Here is a 25020-nt window from a genome sequence, read left to right as displayed (position 1 = left end):
ATACAAAGGGAAATCAAAAAAACAATCTCTACCTTTGAAGAACATACATCCTAATGGAAAAACCAAACACAAAAGTAAGTATTTATAAAATGAGACAGAAGTATAAACTAACTATGTGGATGCAAGAAAAAGCATCTGTCTTAGGAAGGCAAGCAAGTCTTTAAAAAGGAGGTGGCACCGAAACCAGGACTTGAAGGATGAGCAAGAATTCCTGTGGAAGAAGCGGGTGAGGTGAATTTCAGTAGAGTGCAGCATGGGGACTTTAAAAAGGGAACGCTCTATGATTGTGACTCTCAACCTTCTATTGTACTCCAAAACACCTGAGGGATATAATATACTCCCACCAAAAACAGTGGCTCACCACCTCGAGGAGTCTCATGGGGTTGGAACGGTGGAGGCGAACCATCAGCTAACAGTATATTTGGGAAAACAGGAAGCATCACTTCTGAAAAAGATCAAAAAATGCCCCCATAGCATTTTTTGAGGAGGAATTTGATAGAGGAATTTGATCCCCTCATAGCGCATCCTCAATCCCACTGCCAAGAAAAGTTAGACACTCTTCTTCCTTCAAGCTCACTCCCGTGGAAAATCACAGCTCTAGGGGTAAGGGAGAGCCCTTGGTGTAAAGTGGAAAGTCTGTGTGTGTTCAGGCAGGAGACGGTCCTGCAGAGAAAGGACACAAAGGAGGGCTAGGGTCACCACAGGCGCCACGTTGGGAAACTTACATTTTCCTTCAGGCCAGTGGCCTTCAAACTGGGGTATGTGTGCCCCAGGCACAAAGCCTTTTTGAAGGGCACAAAGGTTCAGATAATTTTAAGGGAATCAGTTCCTAAACTTTTACCTTCTCTAAATGCTCTTTCCTAAGACTGGCCTTGAGAACGTGCTGGAGGTCAGAGTGTCAGGCCTATTCTCTTTTACCGCAGGCCTTCCTCTACTCACACAAGAAAGACATGCCCTGCATCCTTCCTGAATCAGACTCTGATACACTGTCCTGGAGTCTGAAAAGCTCCAGAACACCAAACGAAGGGACAATTCAAGTCCTGGTGTGTGACATGACTCCAACATCTGGATAACACATTTCTTTTTGCATGTCAGAAGGTTTTCGATTCTTTGCTTTCAAAAAACTTTATGAAGGATCTAATTGAGTTGTCAGTTGATAAATCATTACAAATGATTTTTAACAACAGATTGCTATGCGATTTTTGGCTGATAACCTTGAGGGCATTCAAAGAATCGAGTGGCACTGCTATGACAAAACTCCTTGCCCATCCACTGTGAACAAAGTTTCAAAATATTCATGCCTATAAAAATGTAAAATGGAAAGAACTGATGTTGAATGCAATATCAATCTAGCAATAGTAAGAGTCAGCCATGGGCACATAAACTAATTAGAAACAACGTTTAAAGCCCTACCCATCTCATTAAGAGGTACATTTTAAATACAATTTTCTTGCAATTAATGCTTATTTATCAAAAGTTAACATATCTATGTTGTTCTAGTATATACTGCAATAATTGAAACAATAACTCAATACAGAGTAATTTTTAAAAAATAATCTTAGAGCCCTATTGAAACCTCACAACTCAGATTGGGACTTGAAGCCCCATGTTTGTAACCCTCAAAATTCATACATTGAAATCCTAACCCCAGAGGTGATGGTATGCGTGGGTGGGGACTGTGGGAGGTACGTAAGTCACGAGGGTGGAGCCCTTATTAATGAAATTAGTGCCTTGTACAAGAGGCTCCAGAAAGATCCCTATCCCCTTCGGCCATGTGAGGACACAGTGAGAAGGTGCCTACAAAAAGGGCTCTCACCAGAACTCGACCACGCTGGTACCTTTATCTTGGACTTCCAGCCTCCAGAACTGAAATCAATAAATTTATGTTGTTTATAAGCTACCCAGTCTACAGCATTTTGTTATAGAGCTAGAACAGACTAAGCCATCAAGTGTGTGAGAGGATAACCAGGTTATTTTAAATTCTGTTAGGTCCATGAGTAAAAAGTTAAGTCCACTGCTTTGGAGCACTGTTTCCCTGAAGTGTGACTTTTAGACCACCTATATTGAATTCAATTGAGCGCTACTTTAAAAAAGCAAATTCCTGGCTTCCCTGGTGGCGCAGTGGTTGAGAGTCCGCCTGCCGATGCAGGGGACACGGGTTCGTGCCCCGGTCCGGGAGGATCCCACATGCCGCGGAGCGGCTGGGCCTGTGAGCCGTGGCCGCTGAGCCTGCACGTCCGGAGCCTGTGCTCCGCAACGGGAGAGGCCACAACAGTGAGAGGCCCGCATACCGCAAAAAAAAAAGCAAGTTCCTGAGCCCTCCTTATACTCACTGACTCTCTGTGAGGCTGGGGAAGGCACTGGCATTCGTGGAAAGAAACCTGTATTTTGTACAAGCTTCTCCTGGTTAATTCCAGGTGGCTGGTGGTGAATGTGGGATGTGGATGGAGATAGCTCCCAGGACTGGAGGCTGAGGGACAATTAGGTTAGACCGTCACTGCAAGTGTCTAGACAGGTTGGGGGAGTGATAGAAAAAAAAGGCAGTTTTTACATGGATGCCCCTAGAGATTATTATACTAAGTGAAGTAAGTCAGACATAGAAAGACAAATATCATATGATATCACTTATATGTGCAGTCTAAAATATGACAGAAATGAACTTATTTACAAACAGAAACAGACTCACAGACTTTGAAAACAAACTTACGGTTACCACAGGGGAAAGGTCGGGGGGAGGGATAAATTAGGAGGTTGGGATTGACATATACACACTGCTCTATATAAAATTGATAATCAACAAGGACCTACTGTATAGCACAGGGAACTCTACTCAATACTCTGTAGTAACCTATATGGGAAAAGAATCTGAAAAAGAATGGATACACGTACATGTATAACTGAATTACACTGCTGTACACCGGAAACTAACACAACATTGTAAATCAACTACACCCCAATATAAAAAAAAAATTAAATTAAAAAAAAAAAAGGCAGCAGTTTGGGATTTAAATGATAAACAAAGAAGAACCAAAAGACACATATGCTGTCCTGTGCTGGCTGCCCAAGTTACACACGTGCAGCCGGTGCCTGTCAGTTGACCGAGCAGCTCCCAAACATTTCTGCCCAAGACCAATAGTAAGAAACACATTGTATATCAAAACTCAGTATCACAATATATATGCATTGAAATGTATGCATATATTAAAAGCCAACTAAAGTTTCATGAAACAATATAACCCTGACTGTGGCGAGGTACAATCTGGTATCTGATATTAATCTACCGTCTAGTGTTCTTTCCTGTTTGTTTGGTTTTAATGCTGACCACAACACTCTAATTACAGGATCCACTAATGGACTGGAACTCATAGTTTGTAAAGCACCTGCAAATCTGCTCCAGTGATGACAGGATGACTTGTAGGGGTCAGCAAAGTTCAAGGCTACCAACAAGGTATCAAATTATCTAAGTCAGATTTAATTGACTTCAATAAAAAAGAAGCCCCTTTGTTTTACTGATAACATAATGTTAATCTCTCTCTCTGCTGACGTTGAATGTTATATATATGCTTTATTTCTATGTCTGCTTTCCTTCCTAGATTATGAGATCCATCAGAGCAGGACCCATATCTTATTCATTTTTATACTCTCAGTACTTAGTCTAACATTTAAAGTACTGTTTTAAAATTGTAAATATAGAATATTACAAAATAGTACCTTCAATGTTATCCGACAGAAGATGAAATTGACAAGTTTAAAAATTTTTGCTTTAATATAGTTAATGATATATTCAAGCACAAAAATAAGAATGCAGCTTTTGTCACACTGAATTATATACTTAACAACAAAATCAACCTTACAATTTTGCTCCTCTGCTTTACCTATCAATTGCTTATATAATAAAAATGAATGACGCCAGACACAGAGGCCACTTTATCTTTACCTTTTGCCTTGTACAATAATTACAGTAATATTACTATTCTTCAGCAAAGTGTAAATGGTCCTGTCTTTTTCACTATTCACTTCCAGCAGTCACATAAGGTAATCCATCCCCAAGTTTTTCAACAGCTTGAAGGTCACCTTTATCTTAACGGAGAGGGCCATGAAGAACGTTAGAAATGAGATGGAATGTTCCTGCAATCAGTAAGGAAGGCTACTATCCACTGTGGCTATGAAAGCATTCATTCACATTTTCCGTTTAAAAACCTTTTCCTATCATATGTATGCATGGGATCCACAGCACAAATTGTTATTATTAAGAGCATTTTAAGTAGACCCACTGAATTTATATCAAAGCCAAGTGTAAATATGAAAATTCAGATCTTATTCCAACACTCACAACTATTTAGTATCATTAAAAATCAACCTGAACTACTGCTAGATGTTTGAAAGTGGGCTGAAAAGAATTCAAATGTCGTTTTATCTTCTAGGATAGAGTAAAACAGAAAGAGGGATGAAGAAAAGCAGAAGGGGAACTGACAAGTACTGAGTACCTACTGACACCAAGATCTTTATACTTGCTATTTTATTTAACCCTCACAAGAGTTATCCAAGGTACATGTTCCAGATATTGTGCTTGTCTCCCTTACGCCCACTCAGTACCTTGTCTAATAGGAGCTGACCATGCAGTGGGTGTAGGACTGACTCAGGGCTGCTCAGGGTTAGTCGTGATGGAGTTAGGCCATTCATGATGATCTCATACCTCTCTCCACAGTGGTTAGTTCAGGTACAATGGGTTGAAGGTAATCAGTACCTGACATACCAAGAGCCCCAGATCGGTTCAGGGGTGATCGAACCAGTAAAAAGCTCTGACTTCCCGTTTGGTGCCTTCACGAAGTTCTCTCACCCTATCTGGTGGATGTAGACTAGGAAGCAATGTAGCCCGTTTCCGCAGATCAGTGCACTGATGCAAAGAGCCTGGAGGGTGGCGCTAAAACCATAGACAGCAGAGAAAAGAGATGGAAAGAAATTGGCTCCCTGATGACCACCCACTGCTGAATCAGCCAACCCTGAAGTCAGGCCCACCTCTGGGCCTTTGAGTTACACGAGCCAGTAAATTTTCTGCTCAGTTAAACTAATTTAATTGGATTTTCATTTGTATCTAAAAACATTCTAAAATTAATCTATATTTATATGGTAGTAATAATTGTGCCCCATTATACAGAGGAGAAAACTCAGAAGGTAAGAGTAATTTCTCCAAGGTCAAGCCTGATGGGAACTCTGGAAGGTCTAATTATAAACCTGTCTCTTTATTCATCACCCTGCTACCATTCAAAGAACTTCACAATGTGCCTAAGATCTATCAAGATTTAATTCAATATGTTGAGAGGCCACAATATTAATGTAGGGAATCTCCCAGATTTTCCTGGGTCGATGTTAATTTAAAATTGTTTTACTCTGTTCTCCTCATGGAAATTTTATCATTTGATAAGTGGCATCAATCCCTCAGTCTTCTACACATATGGGTGGCATGAAAAATCCCTCATCAGATGATGTACGCGGAACAAAACACTGGTTATACTATGCTTAAGGGACTTTGCTAGGTGATTCAGTGACCAAAAGGTTAAATAGTATCCTCAAAGGATGTATATAGAAATGCATTATTAAAACAGAGATACAGCACACATGCCTACACTACAGTTAATTATCACAAATCGAGTGAGTTTGGTATCAATGCCTCTTTGCTCCATTATCATCTCTCCCACAAAATACTGCAGTGGCCTTCACGCTGGAGCTTCCCTGTGTCCAAGCTGGTGTGTCTTCTGTTCCTTCCTCCCGTCATCACCAAGGTGATCTTTCTAAAGGAAGAATCTGACAATGTCACTACCCAGCTTAAAATTTATGTCTAACTGATCCATCCTCAGGATAGTCTAAAACCTTTAGCCAGGTATATAAGAATTTTCATTCATTACCCGGCCCTTCCTTACCTCTCTAGCCTCATCAAGACACTTCTATTTATATCACCTGTCTTGTAGTCAACTGAAGGTACTAGATTATTCCATGCCTTTACTAAAACTGCCAAATCTATCTGGAATGCTCCTCCTAATCTTTCCCTCCGTGGTACTCATGACAAACATCCTCATTTGTTAAGACTCGGCTCTAATACCTCCTCTACTATGGGGCCTTTCCTGGCTGGTCCCATCAACTCAACTATTGACCATTTCTACCTTAATGCTACCACATCACAAGCCATCTATCACATCAATTATGAAACTTTCACTAATTTATCTGTTTACCATCTCCATCTATGAAGCGTTCCCCCTGTCAGGTAGGCAAAAACAACCAGCATCCTGAAATGGCTGCAATTAGACAGGGATCTTCCTTTGGGTACCAATACTTAAAAAGCTTTTGGCACCAGATGAGAGGAGAGAGCCTGGTTTTTCATTATAAATCCCTTTGCTGCACAGGCTAGAGAAAGTATTCATAAGGTGGCAGTTAGAAAATACATCTGCTTATAAGTTTAAATGTACTTAACTGAGAGGAGGGCTCCTAGGATGAACAAAGAACGGAGTAGAGGGAGCCCACATCACTGAAGATACCTGGTTATACAACAAACAACTCAACTACGAAGTCAGCCAGAGGGAGGAGCGCATTTCATAGCGAGGTGATTTTCAGGCTCCTCGTCCCTCTCTGCTTTTCTTTAATGTTAAAATACGCTTTGGTATTTGCTGTACATTATTCTGAGATTGTTGATTTATTCCTCTGTCTTCCCCAAGACGTCCACCCCCTGGGAATTTAGAGTCCACAAGCTTCCCAGGAAGGAGTTGTGTATTCCTTCTTGCGCATTATTAACGGAGAGACCCGCAAGGGCTGCAGAAACACACAGCAGCTCAGCGCCCACCAGACTCCTCCTCAGAGCAGAGGCATTATCACTTATGATTGGACTGTGTACACGGTCTTTTGGCCACCTTTCCATTTCTCTTACTAAATTATTATTACCTCAGTCCATTTGAAATAATCTTCCAAGCACAAAGAGAGAATGAGTTTTCAGCTTGCCAGTCGAGGCAATAATCACGATCACCCCAGGTGGGCTTTTGCAGCCAAATTCCTCAGGCAAGGGAGGCAGTGGAAAGCAAGATTTGGGGAGCAGGCCTGTATATGAATCCTGACTTGGTTACTTGCAGCTCATAAGACACTGGAGCGGTTATTTAACTTCCTTGAGCCTTAACTTTCTTGTCTGTTGAAATGGTGGTAAAAGTATTTACTTCACAGAGCTGCAGGACAATTCACAGTAATATTACAATAAATATCGTCTTCCTCTTCTTATAGAATCTTGCTGGAAGGCTGGATGTGAAGAGTGAGATGGGTAATCTACACCCGTGTTTAGGTGCCGCCTAGATGCCTGTGACAGACTTTCAGAAGGAAACGTTAGTTCCCCTTGCTGTTATAGGGTGATACTGACAGACATCGAAGGGCTAATTCTTAGGCTTCTTCTACAGGTCACAAGATTCAGAATGCATGCCATGCCCACAATCCCTCTTTGAGGAAGCAGTCAGAAGGGGCCTGTTAGAAATAGGTTATCTGGGCTTCCCTGGTGCCACGGTGGTTCAGAGTCCGCCTGCTGATGTGGGGGATACGGGTTCGTGTCCCGGTCCGGGAAGATCCCACATGCCGCAGAGCAGCTGGGCCCGTGAGCCATGGCCGCTGAGCCTGTGCGTCCGGAGCCTGTGCTCCACAACGGGAGAGGCCACAACAGTGAGAGGCCCGCATACCGCCAAAAAAAAAAAAAAAAAAAAAAAAAGGTTATCTGCTTGGCAACAAACCTCTCCCGAATCTGACCACAGCTGACAGGTCCAGGGACTCGCCCAGCAGCTGAAGGCAGCCACAGGGTGGCTGGACAATGACCTTTGGGGTGGCCGTCACACAGGGCTGCTCTACAATGGATCATGATACGCAACCAGAAAGGTGCCTCTCGTGGGAAATTCTAAGGTGAGCACGTGTGTGCGTGTGCATGAGTGTGTGCGTGTGCGTGGGGCGAGCAGGCTCACGCCTTCACATCATGACCCAGCAGCTGTGTGGGGAGCCTTGCTCACTGAGATGGCTTCCTTGCACTCATATTCTCAGCGTTGCCACCTTGTCACTCTTACCATAATGACCCAGTAGCTGCGGTAACCAGAGTGTGCAGGTTCCTGATGGCCCGAAAGAACCAAACCGTCCATGGTGTGAAGCACGGAGCACACCGGTCCGTCTGCCCTAGGAAGACATCAGCCTCTGAGCTCGCACCCACTGCTAACCCCACGCACAATGCATAGTTCCATTCTGCGCCATGCATGCGTTTACAGGTAAGATCTACGGGGTACTGGAAATCTGAAGCTGATCCCCAGGTCATGCCAGTTTATCCTTTCAAACGCTTTACATATGGCGCCATCTGCAGGTTGCTGCCCCCCAGAAGCACCTCAGTTCCGTCTTTCTAATGACGGTCCCGAGCTGCCCTGCTAGCCTCTAGATATGTAAAGCCATCACTTTAAGTCAGATTATTTCAAGCATAGTGAATGAGTGAAGTCTAAAATGATTCTGTAAAGTAGAGCTACAGCTTTTGTACAAACAGCATGCTTCGAACAAGGTTTCAGAATATGACAGCATGAGGTTCAAATCCTGGCTCCACCACTTATATATATGCTAGCAGTCTAGGGTAAGTCCCTAAACTCCCGAGCCTAAGCTTTCCACAAAAAAGGGTGGCATCGCCCACCCCACATAGTTGTTACACAGAGCTTATGAGACGATGCCTGTACCGCACCTGGCCCGTGCTAACACTCAGATGCTACTTCTCTTCCTCTCCTTAAACCCTCTCCTTAAATGTAGTCACTGGCTTGCTTGCATTCCACATCACCTGCAAACTCCACTGATGGTATTTGGGAATAATGCATGATCCATCTGGGTCAAACAAACTTTCCAACTTATCAAAGGTAAGACAGACGTTTTACGCACATGCAAAATACTTAACTATGCCCTGCATTTTACGTATGTCTGCTACCCTTCTTCTCTTTTCCACTCCTAAAACAGAATAGTGTCATGCAATCAACATCGAATTTGCAATCAGGAGACCTGGATGTGAAAATGGGATTGGACACTTACTGTTTATTAAACTTTGGACAATCGTCCTTTAGGAATCTCACTTTCAGGCCAAAGATGATAATACTTGCTTCATAACCACCCCCATGGGATATCTGTCAATCTGTCAATATCCTAATGTGTGGGGAAATGATCACACTCAAATCCAGTGTCTACTTTCATTGCTTCCTTGTATTCCTTGCTCTGTTTATATGAATGTTTGCCTTGTATTCCTAGACTGTAAGCCCACTGGAAGCAGGAACCATATCTCAAATGTCCTTTGGGCTCTCACCGCAGGACAAGCGTAGCGCTCAATAAAAGCAAAAGCAGTAGCAACAACAGTATTAACAACGGTAGCAAATATTTATTGTAACCTTTACTTTGACTCATGCATAGTTCAAATTACTATGCTGTTATTAAATCATTTAGGTAAGGAATCCTAATATGTGTACTTCATAATAAAGAAACTGCTGAATTGAAAAGGAAACATTTTAATCTATATTTTATGAGTATGTAAAACTGATTAAGGATTAAAAACAGGCACCCGGCAAAAGGATGACTTGATGGGATAAAGTACAGGAAAAGCCCAGGCACTGGAGGGGAGGTAGGTTTGTCCAACGCATGAAGATTCAAAGAACAGCAGACTTGTTAACACTGAGAGTTCATAAGTAGAGTTATGTTGAAAACTGGACGAGGAGCTCATTATGATGCCCTTAACGGGCCAGCAATCTTACCACAATTCCCTGTCTATTTTCCCATTCTCCTAAATGATTGCTCTGTCCCTTCTCCTCTCTCAAATCTCCAACACTCCCTCCTTTAAACTTACACTCAGCTAATTTCTTTGTCTCCTCGTTGACTGAGAAAACAGAAGCAACCAGAAAAGAATGTCTACCATCTCCTTCCCCCGTATCTATCCATCTCCCTGTAGCTGTGTCCATTAGCAGCTCTGCCTCCCTCCCGCTATCACGGGAAAGTGACAGGGATCCTGCCAAAGGCCAACTGTTCCACCTGGGCTCTAGGTCCCATCCATTGCCACCACTTACCTCAGAAATTCTCCCCTTGTCTTCCTATGTTTTTTCCATTAATGAATAAAAATATTGTTATATTTTTTAAATCTTGAAACTCTTCTTGTCAGTCTCTGCTGGTTCCTCATCATCCTTGGCCCTTGATACTGGAGAGCCCTGGGCCTTCCTCCTCTATTCCCCCTCTTCTACCTAACTCGCTCCCTTGGGAATCTCATCCAGCCACCTGGTTTTGACTCTTTTCTACACTGACAATCCCCAAACGTATTTCTGCAGCCCAGGCTTCTCTGCTGAACTTCGGAGTCATATATACAACTGCCTGTCAACAGCTGGAGTTGGGTGTTTAAAAGCCACATCACTCTTTAAAAACAAAACAAAAACCTTTTTATTTTGAAATAGTTATGAGACATTGCTAAACAGTACAGAGAGGTCCCATGTACCCATCACCCATCGTCTTCCAATGGTGTATGTACTCTTACAGAAAGTCACATCAGTTTTAAAAGTCAAGCAACAGCAAGAACTCCTGATCCTACCCCAAAAGCCGCTCCTTCCCAATCTCAGGAAATGGCAAATCCACCTTTCCAGTTGTTCAGACCAACAATCTTGACACCATCCTGAATTACTAACATTTTCCCACATTCCACAGCAAATCCATCAGCAAATCCCTTTGGCTCTATCTTCCGAATAAATCCAGAATTTGACCACTTCTCACCACTGTCACTGCTACCACCCTCATCTTTGACTTAGAAAACTGCAGCTGCCTCCTAAGCTCTGTCTCCTTACTTCTACCATTACCTCCTGTAATACTTTCAATACAGCAGGAGAGTGACCCTGTGTCAATGCCAGGTCCGATCACAACTCTCCAGTGGGTCTCATTCATAGGAGACCCTGTCCAAGCTGCCCGGGTCCTATCGTCCCCTCCCACTGCTCTGTCTCCCATCCCACTCCAGTCACCTGGCCTCCTCGCCGCTCCTCAGACAAGCCCCACATGCTCCCTATCAGGACTTTCCACTTCCTAGTCCATCTTCCCTTCAATAAGCAACAGCTTGTTGCTGTCTTACTTCCTTAAGCTCTTTGCTCAAAGATTACTTTCTCAATGAGGTCTTCTTCGACCATCTTACTTTAAATTGCAGCAGTCCTGCTGTCTTGCACTTCTGAGTCCTTCCAGGTTTATTTTCCTCTAGAACTTACTACCATTTCACACGTGTGAACTTAATCATTTTGTTTACTGACCCATTTCCACCTCTCCCTGGCGCAGGTTCCCTAAGGTCAGAGATGTTTGTCTGTGCTGTTCAGTGCTATATACCCAGCACTGAGGACACCTGTGGATACACAGTAGGCACTGATGTTGATTTTCCATTCTTGTATAACAAATTATCCAAATTCAGAAGCTTAAAATATTGATTATCTCTCAGTTCCTATGAATTATGAATCTGTTGTGGCTTGGCGGGGTGCCTCTGGCTTAAAATCTCTCACAAGGTTATAATCGAACCACTGGCCAGGATTGTGGTTTCATCTGATGACTTGGTTGGGTGGCAGGAAGAGATGCACTGCACGTCAATGAATGTTTACTCACATGGTTATTAGCGTCCTTGGTCTCCTGCCACGTGGGGCTCTTCACAACAGGGCAGCTGGATTCCCCAAGAGTGAATGATCCAAGAAGAGAGAACATCCAAGAAAGAACCCACAGCCTTTTCTTTCTTTTTTTTTTTTTTTTTGGTACACGGGCCTCTCACTGCTGTGGCCTCTCCCGTTGCGGATCACAGGCTCCGGACGCGCAGGCTCAGTGGCCATGGCTCACGGGCCCAGCCGCTCTGCGGCATGTGGGATCCTCCCGGACCGGGGCACGAACCCATGTCCCCTGCATCGGCAGACGGACCCTCAGCCACTGTGCCACCAGGGAAGCCCAAGCCACAGTCTTTTTATAACTTAATTTTGTAAATGGTGTCCCAACACTTTTACTGTATGTATTCTGCTGGTTAAAAGTAAATTAACAAGTCCAGCCCACACTCAAGGGGAGGGGATTACACAAGGGATTAAATACTGGAAGGTAGGGATCATTAATGGCCATCTTAGAGGCTGTCCTTCCCAGCACTCAATAAATATTTGGTCAATGAATGAACATATTAGCTAATGATCCACACTTGAAGAGATCCTGTTCCCAACTTCTCTGGGAACTTATGGATTTTTTACTTTTAATAAATGGAAAAAGGGCAAGTAGGACAAATAAAGACCATGTAAAAACTTTAACAGGAGAGCCTTTCTTTTCCTTAGAGTCTTGTAACAGAAGGTCATTTTTCATAGGACTGTCTATAATTTGTTTATGAGTAACTTCTGTTACATCATATCACATTTCAAAAACTGTATTCTCTTATCCTTCAAGTGTTCTGCCTGCTCCCTTTATTGTGTGCCTTTGACAATCACACTGGAAAAACAATTCCTTTTTATTTATTTTATTTTTTTAGTATGAACTCAATACATATTTATTGAATATCTGAATAAAAGTATGATTTTCAACTCACTTGGAAAATGCCTTTTTTTAAAACATCTTACAGCCACTCTGGAGAACAGTATGGAGGTTCCTTGAAAAACTAAAAACAGAACTACCATACAACCCAGCAATCCCACTACTGGGCATATACCCTGAGAAAACCATAATTCAAAAAGAGTCATGTGCCACAATGTTCATTGCAGCTCTATTTACAATAGCCAGGACATGGAAGCAACCTAAGTGTCCAATGACAGATGAATGTATCAAGAAGATGTGGCACATATATACAATAGAATATTACTCAGCCATAAAAAGAAATGAAATTGAGTTATCTGTAGTGAGGTGGATGGACCTAGAATCTGTCATACAGAGTGAAGTAAGTCAGAAAGAGAAAAACAAATACCGTATGCTAACACATATATATGGAATCTAAAAAAAAACAAAAACCAATGCATTTTTAGATTGGCTCTTCTTTGCTTATCTCCTAAGCTCCTGGCTTTTTGCATTTTTGTCAAGATAGGATATGCTTATCAAACTAAACTCTCACCTTGGAAAATAAAAGAAAATGGTTCTTTAAAAGCAAAGGCATTCAAGAACTGGAATGGAAGCATAATGCTTACAACTATAATAACACACACAGGCTAGCTGAAGGTCAGATGAGAGTAGTATATATTGCACAGTTAAAACCCTGAAGTAATCACTATTAGGTAGCATTATTAACAGATATATGCCTGCAACACAGAAGGCATTCAATAAATATTTACTGATTATCTCTTCCTTTGTACACACAGCATTTATTAAGATCCTTAATGGTACTTCTTATATTAAATTATAGTTCATTTGATACACATGCATACTTTTTGCCCATCAACTGTGAGCCTCTCAAGGGCAAGGAGCTTGGCAGTCTTTTATTTGTTTAGAAAACATAGGACAATGGCACTGAAAATGTGCTCAGTTCCTGTAAACAGTTCCTGAATGTATTCGGAATGAATAAAACTCACTCAGTTCAGAATCAAAGGAGTCAAATGATGACTACACCAAAACCAGAGATAAATGAGCAAAATACTTATTATGAGATTAGGAAAAACAATTATGAGTTAACATTTAGTCATCTTGTAAAACTGAGTAAATGTAATGCTTTGTAGTCAAGTTTAGTATGATTATAAAATAGCAACCACAAACACCACAAAATTTAGGGGAAAAAAAGGATAACATGAGTATGCCCCCACTTAAATACAGTTGACTGATCTTGGACAGAGGAGCAAAGGCAATACAATGGAGCAAAGACAGTCTTTTCAACAAACGGTGCTAGAACAACTGGACATCCACATGCCAAAAAAAACAATCTAAACACAGACTTACATCCTTTACAAAAATTTACTCAAAATGGACCATATATTTAAATGTAAAACACAAAACTAAAAATTCCTAAAGGATTACATAGGAGAAAATCTAGATGACCTTGAGTGGGGCTGTATAACACCAAAGGCACAATCCATAAGAAAAATAACTGATAGCTAGACTTCATTAAAATTAAAAACTTTTGCTCTGCGAAACACAACGTCAAGGAAGTGAGAGACAAGCTACAGACTGAAAGAACTTATTTGCAAAAGATACATCTAATAAAGTGCTTTTATATAAAATATACAAAGAACTCTGAAAACAACAATAAGAAAACAAACAACCCTAGTAAACAATGGGCCAAAGACCTTAAAAGACATCTCACAAAGAATATATACAGATGGCAGGGCTTCCCTGGTGGCACAGTGGTTGAGAATCCGCCTGCCAATGCAGGGGACAAGGGTTCGAACCCTGGTCCGGGAAGATCCCACATGCCACAGAGAAACTAAGTCTGCGTGCCACAACTACTGAGCCTGTGCTCTAGAGCCCACGAGAGGCAATTACTGAAGCCTGCCTGCCTAGAGCCTGTGCTCCGCAACAAGAGAAGCCACCGCAATGAGAAGCCCGTTCACCACAACAAAGAGTAGCCCCCGCTCGCCGCAAGTAGAGAAAGCCCATGTGCAGCAACAAAGACCCAACACAGCCAAAAATAAATAAATAAAATAAAATAATTTTTTAAAAAACGAATATATACAGATGGAAAATAAGCATATAAGAAGATGCTCCATATCATATATCCTCAGGGAAATGCAAATTAAAACAACAGTGAGATACCACTACACACCTATTAGAATGGCCAAAATCCAGAACCCTGACACCACGAAATGCTGACAAGGATGTGGAGCAACAAGAACTCTCATTCATTGCTGGTGGGAATATAAAATGGTAAAACCACTTTGGAAGACAGTTTGGAAGTTTCTTACAAAATTAAACATACTCTTACCATATAATTGAACTCCTTATTATTCATCCCAAGGAGTTGAAAACTTACGTCCACATAAAAACCTGCACATTAATGTTTACAGCAGCTTTATTCATAATGACTTAGAAGTGCCAAGATGTCCTACAGTAAGTGAATGGATAAATAAACTGGTATATCTACACAATGGAATACTATTCAGCACTAAAAAGAAATGAACTATCAGGCTATGAAAAGACATGGAGAACTGCAAATGCATATTACTACGTGAAAGAAGCCAATCTGAAAAGGCTATGTAGTTTATGACTATATGAGCTAGAGTCTATATAAATAAATAGACTATATGACACTCTAAAAGAGGCAAAAATACGGACACCGTAAAAAGATCAGTGGTTGCCAGGGGTTGGGGTGGGGCATGAATAGGCAGAGCACAGAGGATTTTTAGGGCAATGAAAATACTGATATTATAATGATGGATCGATAATACATGCCATTGTACATCTGTCCACACCTATAGAATGTGCAACACTAAGAGTGAATCCTAAGGTAAACTGCGGACTTTGGCTGATAATGATGTGTTAATGTAGGTTTATCAATTGTTTAAAAAAAGAAAGGTACCTTCTAGTGAGGAATGTTGATAATGCGGGAGATTATGCTTGTGTAGGGGAGGAGCAACTGGGAAACCTCTGTACCTTCCTCTCAATTTTGTTGTGAACCTAAAACTGCTCTAAAAAAAATAGTCTTAAAAAATATATGGGGGGCTTCCCTGGTGGCGCAGTGGTTGAGAGTCCGCCTGCTGATGCAGGGGACATGGGTTCGTGCCCCGGTCCGGGAAGATCCTACATGCCGCGGAGCGGCTGGGCCCGTAAGCCATGGCCGCTGAGCCTGCGTGTCCGGAGCCTGTGCTCCACAACGGGAGAGGCACAACAGCGAGAGGCCCGCGTACCGCCAAAAAAAAAAAAAAAAAATATATATATATATATATATATAATATATATATATAGGAATGCCACTTTCCACTCAGGAATAGGAGCTTCAGAAATAGTGTCTTCTGAGACAAACGTGCATTTGATATATATCCTTTCAATTTAAAAACTTATGAAGAAGATCAAAAGATCTTCATGCATTGCTGTAATGTATACTCTGATAATTATACATAAAGATCGATGTGGAGATATACACTTACCAGTAATTAGAAATAGAGGTGCATGTAGTTTATTTGTCTTTAAAGTAAATGCCTTATCTTGAATAAACTAAAATCCATTTACTTACATAGAAAAAAAAGAGTATGTATGTATTATGGCAGTACGTCAGCTTTGAGTTAAATATTTCTCATACTTTTTACCATTTTTCCATTTTGGTTTAAACTTCAGTCTTTTTATAAAACCTTATTATAAAGTCTTATAAAGTGTCTAAAACCTTATTATATATAAAAGTATCGGTAGGCAGAATTATGGTCCCCAAATATGTGTACATCCTAATCCTTGAGATCTGTGAAGACGCCACCGTACATGGCAAAGGGACTTTGTTGATGTGATTACTGGTACCGTCCCTGTGGTGGGGAGAGTATCCTGGATTATCCACATAGGCTCCCCTCTCATCATACGAATCCTTCAAAGTGAGAACCCTTCCTGGCTTTGGTCAGAGAGAATTATGTGAAGACAGAGAATCAGAGAGATGCAACGTTGCTGGCTTTGAAGATGGAGGAAAGGGGCCATGAGCCAAAGAAGGAAGACAGCCTCTCACCATTGGATTCTCCCCTGGAGCCTCCAGAAAGCAGTATAGGCCTCCCTGCACCTGGATTTTAGCCCACTGAGACACTTCTCTGACTTTTCACCTACAGAAGTTTAAGATAATAAATTTGTATTAAGTCTCTAGGTGTGTGATAATTAGTTACAACTGCACTATAAAAACTAATACATGGAGGTGATTTTTTTTCCCTTTTTTAAAAAAAATTTTTTTAAGGAGGAACACATAAATTGTGTCAAGGTGAAGGTGATTTTAATTGAAACACATGAAATCCAGGTTATTTGAGGAATAAAGAAGAAATGAGGGATGAAAGTCTTGGAGGATATATGGTATTTTTATTCCATGTCCCAAAGAGCAAGGAAGGAAGTGGTTCTATTTCTTATTGTTACGGAAAGGAGGACAGATCAAAGGGGCAGACGTGGACCCCATTTAAGCGAATAACATAAACGTATCCAATAAATGAACAAGTTGCCTCAGAAAATAGTGGGTGCCTGCCTAAGGAAGAAGGATTATCATTTGCTGAAGACCTCTAACACTAAACAGATAAGACTAGGATTGGAATTCTGACTCAGCTACTAACTTGCTTCTGACCTTGAGCAAATTACTTAACCTCTAACCTTCAGTTTGCTCATTTCAAACTGAGATGTAATACCTACATTGCAGGGCTACTGTGATGATTACTGGAGATAAGGTCAAGTGGAGAACCAGTGCCCGGTACATAACCAGTGAACGATAAATGGGAGCTATTACTACTATTATCACATAGCACATACCGTGATTTCCGTAGATGACAGATAATTCCTAAGGTCTTACCATTTATTTTTAGCCAGACATTCATTTAGTATGTGTGGCAGGAACCATCTTCTCCTCCTCTGCAGCTCCCACCTAGGCCCATAAAGCAGGAAGTTCCCCCGATGGGTCCCGAGAAGGTAAGTCCTGCCCCTCTCTTCACCTGTCACTCCTCGGGAGAGGAGGAGTGACAGCTGGTGACATGGGGGGAAGAAACTGATTATGGGTGGCTAGTCCCCTCCCTTTCTTTTTGAAATCTGCCTGTGAGGAGAATACACTTTTCTTCTGCTCTTGTCCTTTCAGTGGTAAACGTTTGTGAGACAAAAGGGTAAACCGCGGACTTTGGTTCCAGAGAAGCATTATCTGTCCAATACATTCATATGGCTATGGAGCGTTTGAGATGTGGCCCGTCTATGCTGACAGGTACTGTGAGTACACAACAGATGGCAAAGAGTATGCAAAAACAAGAATGCTAAAATATCTCATTCATATTTTTATACCGATTACATGCTGAAATGGTAAATATTTAGGACAATTTCACCTATTTTGTGTTTCTTTTCTTAATGTGACTACTAGAAAATTTCAAATTCCACAAGTGGTTCACATCACAGTCCTATTAGACAGCACTAATCCAGAGGCCACCTCTCTGGGTCCCATGAGTGGGAATCAAGTTGGGAGGCAGCCCTTCTGAGAAAGCACACACGCTCTCCAGATCTATCCTTGTGCTTGGCAGGGTTGTCTGAAGATCTGGGCAGGGAGCAAGTATGAGGAAGGCTGACCGTGGAAAATCAAGCCATGGTCGACACGCCAATCCTCTCAACAATAAAGTGACTTTAGTTTCCATCTAGCTGATCCCTCTATCTCTTAACTGATTGCAACTTGGGAAGACAGGATGCTATTTATTGCTCTTTCCCCATCAAACCCCAAAGATATGACAGAAATATTTCTATGCCCATGGAAGGAGCACAAGCATACAATTCAGATGCAAGCACAAAGCAAACCTAATAGTCCTTTCCAGGTCCCTAGGGGCACAGGTTTCAAAAACATCTACACTGATTGCAGTTGAGAGATCTACTGCAGATGGTTTTCAGCAGAAGCAAACATGGGCATGAGTGGCAAAGCTCCCCAGGGAACAGGATTCTGAGACAAGTGGGATTCCATAGCAATATGACAGTGACAGTGGCCACTGGGACACTTAACTGGAGGAACACAGAGCTTAAATGGGGAAATGGACATTAGGAAGGCAGAGTGACTGCAGGCAGGGACGTGTAAAATAAGTCAGTCTCAGAGAGGAGACAGTCTGGATGGGTATTTTCCCTTCCTCCATATGGAGAACGCACACCGCATTTAACCCCTTCATGGGAGACCTACCCAGCCAAGCTCTAGACAACTGGTTTGACCTGATACGCTGGCAAAGCTAAACTCAGTAAGCTTTTCTCTGCCGACTCTCCTCTGCTCCCACACCAACAAGCCACTTCCATGCTCTCCAGCATTCTAGGAATGTGTATTTGGACTGAACTAAGAACAGGATTCAGGAACCTTGTTTCACTTGGCTGTTTCAGGGCTGGTGATTCGCTTGAGTTTCCTAAATTACACAGCAATGGAGCTGATGCTGAAGCTGTTTTAATTTTTTTCGCTTTTTCTTTTAGAGTTTTAAAAAATGAGATGCATGGAAAACTTGGAGTGGGATTAACTTAACTTCAGATTTGCTGAAGAAGCTATACTCCTCAAGTGTAAGAAGGTATATTCTGCTGAAGGAACCTGATATTACCCAGACACCTAACTCAGACCTCTCTGGCTAAGATAGAGCAGAAACCAGGAATATCATCTTTGAACTTTACTTTTGTTGAACTTACGAATTTTGGATTTTGATGTAATTGAACTTTAACTAAAAGGGCAAGAGGATTTGATTTTAAGGATGTCAATTTCTTCCTGGGAATTTAATAATGAGAATCTAAATTTGGGCCATTTTAAAGTTGCTGACCTGTAATACTTGGCATATTTCTACTCTCACTGAAGCTTGTTGCTTAACTTCTGATGAGCTTTAATCATCATTCCAGTTGGGCAAAATGTGAGATAGGAAATAGAAGAGAGAGTAGATTTTTAGCCTAGTCCACAGGGAGTCAGAAGAGTGCGCTGTTCTGACCTACCTTAGAGTTTTCAGAAGCACAGGCTGTGCTGCTGCCACTACTGATCCCAGGAGGACACGCCACGAGACTCATAGGTACAAGAGGTGTGGCCCCAGGAAGAGGGGACATCAGGACCAGGTCCCGACAGACCCTGGACTCCTTTCTCCCCTCACTGGCAAGAGGTTTCATTATTAAGCTGAATTAGTTAAGGAAACAAAAAGCCCATTGCCCTCTCCTCATCTTTCCATTATGAGGAGAAAACTTTCACTCCAACCAACAGGCAGAAACCATGGGAAGAGCACTTCTGGCATCTCTCCCCTCCTTATTCCTCCCCACAGGAGGAGAGCAGACTTCAAAGCCATGCGTAACACGGCTACTCCCCGCCAGCCCTGCCTGTCCTCAGTGTGCACTCATCCTTGGCTTCCCTCTAGAATTACTTTCTATAGCAGCTCTAACTAGTCAAATTTCAAACAAGTGTGAACTTTTGTGAAAGACAGACCATTGGGTTGCAGATCCAGGCCATGCTCCCTAATTCCAGCTTTGCCAAAAATATTTATTTATTGTTGATATTTACTTTCATCTTTCTGAATTCTAAAAGGGGCTATGAGTGAAGGCGGGGTGGAACCATGATTAAGCATCATCCTCATACTCTATTGCATCCAGGCCCCAGAAAAAAAATCATCTCTTCTTTGAGCTGAGATCCTGGCCTGGGAATAAAGCTGAGGAAACCAGGTTGAAGGAGTGCCCCTCAGGAGCTGCACCCTTACTCTGAGCCCCTTCTCTTTTCTTATACGTCTCTCCCAGAGAACTCCCTGCTTAGCTTGAGTAATATTAAAAAATAAATATATTAGATAAAAAATTATAAAAGGAAATCTGTAGAAGGAAAAAATATATTGCAAGTTCATAAATTCAAAGGATGATATAATGATATTACCACGTACACATCCCATTTACATTTTCAAATTCTTTCTGACACGTCCACATCTGGAAAGCTGATTAGAAGTTAAACTATTTTGAGAAACTGAAATTTTAAGACAATCTGTTATGCACTTACCAGACATATCTTCATTATTATTTAAATTACAAACATTCAGGAAGTTGAAATGCTCTTTCATGTGGGCCTCAAGGTTGGCTGCCGTTTTGGAAACAATACCCTATGACAGTGGTTCTCAAAGTGTGGTCCACAAACCACAAGAGTCCATGACTCTTTCAAGAGGTCTGCAAAGTCAAAATTGTTCACCTTTTTGACTTTTACCACTAAAACATTATTTACCTTTTTTCACTATGTTGACACTTATATGATGGTGAAAAGGCAATGGTGGATAAAACTGTGGGGACTTTGCACAATCAAGGGATTGGCACCAAAATGTACTAAGTGTCACTGTGTTCTCCATTGGCATTTCACTTGAGAATGTTCTTGATGAAGGAGTAAAAATGATTGATTTTATTAAATCTCAACCACTGAGTGCACATCTAAGTGCATATCTTAGATATCTGCATATCTAAGAACTGAGAGATACACATGAAACATCTCACCGTGTACTGAAGCGTAGTAAGGAAAAAGCATTTGTGTGACTGTCTGAGTCACGAGTAGCTGAAGCAGCTGCTCTGGCACGCATGACCATTTGTGCTTGAAAGAACAACAGGTAGACAAACTATAGCTATTCAGACTCGAATATGCGGCAAACATTTTCTCCAATGTGAACAAAGTGAGCGTGTCACTTCCAGGAAATTAACTCACAGTATTTGTTGCCAATGATACAATTGAAGCTTTCAAGCAAAAATTCGAGTTTTGGAAAACTTGTACCTACCACTGTGAGCCTGACAACTTCCCAATACTTAAAAACTCACTGGATAAGATGGGCGTTCAGAGTAACCCATGTGACTTTGTTGAGAACGTATAATGCACTGTATCAACATTTGGATGATTTGTATAACTGAGCGGGCCAATTTTCCAAACTCTGAATGCATTATATTCCAAATCATACATGGGTAGAAGATCCAATCAAAGTGCAATCCAGAACAACAGTTTTAATATAAGAGAGCACAGAAAGATCAAGGATAGGGTCTCTGACTCCACACTACACCTAGTCTTTAAGAATTTATCATTTGTTGAGTTTTACAGTAGCATCAAAGAACACCCAAAATTACACCATAGGCTATTAAAGCACTCCTCCCTTTTCTACCTTGTATCTGTGTAAGGCTGAAAGCTCTTCATTTTCTTCAGCCAGAACGACAAAAATTGAACACAGAAACAAAGGCGAGAACCCAGCTGTGTTCTATCAAGCCAGACATGTGACTGTAAAATGATGTCACTTTCATTATTTCATTCTTTTTAAAATGCTGTATTTCCATTTTCCATCAAGAGATGCTATTCATGTCAACCTATAAATGGATCTATATAAGAATTAACCTATAAATGAATTAAACAAATATTTTTAAAATGTCTTGGTTTTAATTTCTAATATGCCAAATATCAACAGATATTACATAAACAAAAGCTTTTTAGGGTCCTCAACAATTTTTAAGAATATTAAGGCATCCAAAGATCAAAAGATATAAGAATAGCCAACCTATGATAATAATTATTTGAACAACCACACTGAGGAGTGCCTGCTTTATACTATGCTGGATACTGGAGCATTTGAGAGAAAAGGCAACAGCCTTGCCCTCAAGGAATTTCTAATTTCACTGGGAGTGTAACTCTCAATTATAATAATTTTACTGTAAAGAAAAGAAACCCTTCATTTTCGGTTTCTTACAGGCTTTTTTTTTTTTTTTTTTGCGGTACGCGGGCCTCTCACTGTTGTGGCCTCTCCCGTTGCGGAGCACCGGCTCCGGACGCGCAGGCTCAGTGGCCATGGCTCACGGGCCCAGCCGCTCCGCGGCATGTGGGATCTTCCCGGACCGGGGCATGAACCCGTGTGCCCTGCATCGGCAGGCGGACTCTCAGCCACTGCGCCACCAGAAAAGCCCTTAACTGGGGTTTTTAAAGAAGGATTCGGGCCAACTTAGTAGCATTTCCTAAGTAGGATGAGGATTTTCCACGTCCTTATTTTTGGATGTAGCTATATCAGCAACTGAAAGCGAGCGTTGAGTGTAAAACACAAAGGCTGGGGTTACATGCAAGCACCCCCTTATCTAACCACATCATGTCTGAACCAGGCAAACAGTGTTCTGACCTGCATTTCAGCTTTGTCGACCACTTTCCTAATTTCTAACTCACTAACTTGTTCTCTGCAAAAATGCTTCTAATGACTGAATCGGAAAAGCAATAGGAGAGCAACTCTGACCTGACTCAACTGAAACGCAACCATTCAGAACTGGAGCCAATGCACTTTAAACATGTGTATTCTTTTCCCTTCTGCATATGCATCACCTCGAATGTCGTGCAAATTCACTCTTGGCCTACATGACATAATGATGCTTTGTGAACATTCTCCCCAGGATTTCTACAAATTCTGCTATGAAGGCGAAGCGCCTCCTCTGGCTTATTTCATTATGGAATGGGTACTAAGTTCAGCTTTGGGACATTCCTCTCTGAATTGATTGCTTGCTGTTCTCGTTAGGCTCTCTGGACGTTCACCAGTTCTTTCCAAACGTTTGGCTCTGAATTAAATGTGGGTAAACGTTTCAAAACTGCACACTATATATGAGTAGTATACACTTATTTTACATTTTTAACACCATGTACAAGCTGTGGCAACATCTGGTGTTTTGCAAACTTGGCCACGTCCAGATGCATTTCCTTTTCCAAATGTGTCCTCTGACATGTGAGGGTTGTATTTCAATATGAATTTTACACTCTCTTTCTCTCTCTCTCTAGGATAGCACTGTGTGATTTCAAACATTCATTGTATCTAAACTTTATACTTTCCCTCTCTGAATGGAAAATTTAAAGCTTGCCAATTAATAAAATGAGAACAAATATAAAGCTAGACGAAAGGTATCAAATTAATTTATCTCTCTCACTTTTCTATACCTTATTTGACTTAGTAGAAAACTGCCTCTTAACATAGTTTACAGCAAAAGAACATCTTGCTGGGAACTACACCATCTGAGCTAAGACAAAGCAACGCCACAATGAACTGGCTCAACCCCTACTGGGTCAGCTATGCATCTTTTCCTCAGGAAAAAATGCACATATGTCCACAAACAACTGTGTCATACGTTTTCTCCTGGTTGGAGGGCATCTTAAAGATATACAATTAAGAAACTAAGGAGATGAGAATGTGCTGTAACTTAAAATCATCTGACTTAAAACATCATAAATACCAACTAAAACTGAGTAGACTCTACATCCAACTCCTAAGTTTGTTTAATCAGGAGTAAGTAATTGCTGTTGGGACGTCTAGGCTGTCTGTCCACCCCATACCGTGCTCACAATTAGCACGTGGCCCTGGCTGGCCATGCTGGGCTTTGTCTCTGCCCTCATATAAAATATGTAAAACCTCCTTCACCCTGGGCCCCTCCATCTTCCTGGCCAGTCAGGTTGTTTGTCAAGCTCCTTCAGCCGTTTCATAGGTCCCAGCTCTGGAGCCATTTCCTTGGATTTCAACTCCCCACTTGGTTCAGCCCCTTCCCTCCAGTATGTACTTGTGGCACTGCTAGTACTTACTTGGACTCAAACCTCTTCTCATCCTTGGAGAGTCACCCAGTATTTGCTGGACTCTTGTCTTTCCCCAGACATTGTGAGGTTCCTGCCGGGCTTTCCTCATTTAGACTCAGCCCTGCTCTGGAAACATCCCGAGACAGGGTGCTCCGCTTGGACTGAAAATGCTTGGGGCTCTCTGGCCCCACTGTTCTCCCACAGTCCCTACAGAGGCTCCAGGTCCCTTGACTCTAGCTGTTTGTTTCTATGACTTCTTAGAAATAGTACCATTCAGTGGTTAAGAGCAAAGACCCTGGAATAAGCCTCCTTGAGTTCAAATTGTGGCTCCTCTATTATCAAATTAACTTTGTTGAACCTCTGTTTCCTCACCTATTAAAAGTAGGATAATACTATCATCTATTTCAAGATTCCTCAGTCACTGCCTCTGCCTGAAGAAGACAGAAGTTAACAGAGATTCCTGAGGCGAAACCACGTAGCTGGTTAAGTGGCAGGTTCAAACTTCAAAGCCATGTGACTCTAAACCCGTGCTCTTTTCAAATATATCACGCTACACCCCTTTACAATCATCCTTACTTTTTTCCTTAAAAACAACAAAAATGATTATCTCCTCTTTATAGCAGTGGCTGTAAAATTTAAAACCAAGTTATTAACTAAATTCATCGAGTTACAATAATAAGGAAATGAAGTCATTGGTTATCCACAACTATTAATCTAGCAAGTTAGTTAAAACTAGCATTCCCCACAGATGTTTGAACATCTACCTGGGCCAACCTCCAGATGAATGACTTGGATTCTTAGCCTCTACACTCAATTTTCATGATAATAATAGCTATAATAAAAATTCATGGGATAGGGTCCTGGGC

The 25020-nt window shown here is 41.5% G+C and overlaps 1 protein-coding gene across 5 annotated transcripts in view; it reads right to left on the bottom strand.

Annotated features, from left to right (window-relative positions):
• NBAS (NBAS subunit of NRZ tethering complex) overlaps nucleotides 1-25020 on the bottom strand; it is a 343094-nt gene that overhangs the window by 78034 nt on the left and 240040 nt on the right. The window lies entirely within an intron of this gene.

The sequence above is a fragment of the Delphinapterus leucas genome, chromosome 13 (genome assembly GCF_059928025.1).
Source record: "Delphinapterus leucas isolate spDelLeu-1000000601 "Yukka" chromosome 13, BTC_Dleu_Yukka2, whole genome shotgun sequence".
NCBI lineage: Eukaryota > Metazoa > Chordata > Mammalia > Artiodactyla > Monodontidae > Delphinapterus > Delphinapterus leucas.
Note: the sequence above shows the minus strand (reverse complement) of the source record. Positions and strands in the feature narration are given on the sequence as shown.